This window comes from Oncorhynchus gorbuscha, linkage group LG03 (assembly GCF_021184085.1).
Source record: "Oncorhynchus gorbuscha isolate QuinsamMale2020 ecotype Even-year linkage group LG03, OgorEven_v1.0, whole genome shotgun sequence".
In the NCBI taxonomy this organism is placed as follows: Eukaryota; Metazoa; Chordata; class Actinopteri; order Salmoniformes; family Salmonidae; genus Oncorhynchus; species Oncorhynchus gorbuscha.
Genome location: NC_060175.1, coordinates 64,825,205 through 64,825,990, shown reverse-complemented (window position 1 = coordinate 64,825,990; position 786 = coordinate 64,825,205). Strand labels below are relative to the sequence as shown.

The following is a 786-nucleotide window of genomic DNA, read 5'->3' as shown; positions in this document are numbered from 1 at the left end:
TGATGCTTCTCCGATTTTATTAAACCAGTTTTGCAGTAAAACAAAGACTGTTGCGTTGGCAGAGAGTACCAGCCTCGGCTCTCAATAAATATTCCTCTTAAATAAGGAAGAGATAGACATCAGCCTTTACAGCAGAGGATAAAACGACAGACCATCCTAAAACCACCTGGCACACAACAGACTCGTGGTGCTCAAGGTAATGGTACACACGTACACACACACACACCCTAGACACAATCTCTCTCTCTCTCTCTCTCTCTCTCTCTCTCTCTCTCTCTCTCTCTCTCTCTCTCTCTCTCTCTTTCATTCCCCAATCTTTCTCTTCTTTTTGTTTTTCTGAAACACTCTCAGTATTATTGCTTTTTATTGTAATTCAAGTCAAAGTCTAGTTTATAAAAAGAGCTACAGTATGTATATGAATGCATTTTCATTCGGAAAAAAATAACTTTTATGTCTTTAAGACAATGTTTGGAATAAGGAGAGGAACAGGCTGAGTTATTCCCCATGACAAGGCTGTAGTGATAGGTCCATACTGATGATAGATTCAGCACTGTGACTGCAGGAAAATCACATCTCTGAGCTAGAATGGTGAGAAACAGAGGAGGAAGAGAGAGAAGAAGAGAGAGAGAGAGAGAGAGAGAGAGAGAGCGAGAGAGAGAGAGAGAGAGAGAGAGAGAGAGAGAGAGAGAGAGAGAGAGAGAGAGAGAGAGAGAGAGAGAGAGAGAGAGAGAGAGAGAGAGAGAGAGAGAGAGAGAGAGAGAAAGAGCGAGAGAGAGAGAGACACAC

The 786-nt window shown here is 42.2% G+C and overlaps 1 protein-coding gene across 1 annotated transcript in view; it reads right to left on the bottom strand.

Moving 5' to 3' along the window:
* The window catches only part of LOC124031705 (bone morphogenetic protein 7-like), a 61,954-nt gene continuing 61,168 nt past the window's right edge, over window positions 1-786 (bottom strand). Inside the window, exon 7 of the mRNA XM_046343289.1 lies at window positions 1-786. This exon is cut by the window's right edge and continues 670 nt beyond it. The gene's annotated coding sequence lies outside the window, so the exon portion shown is untranslated.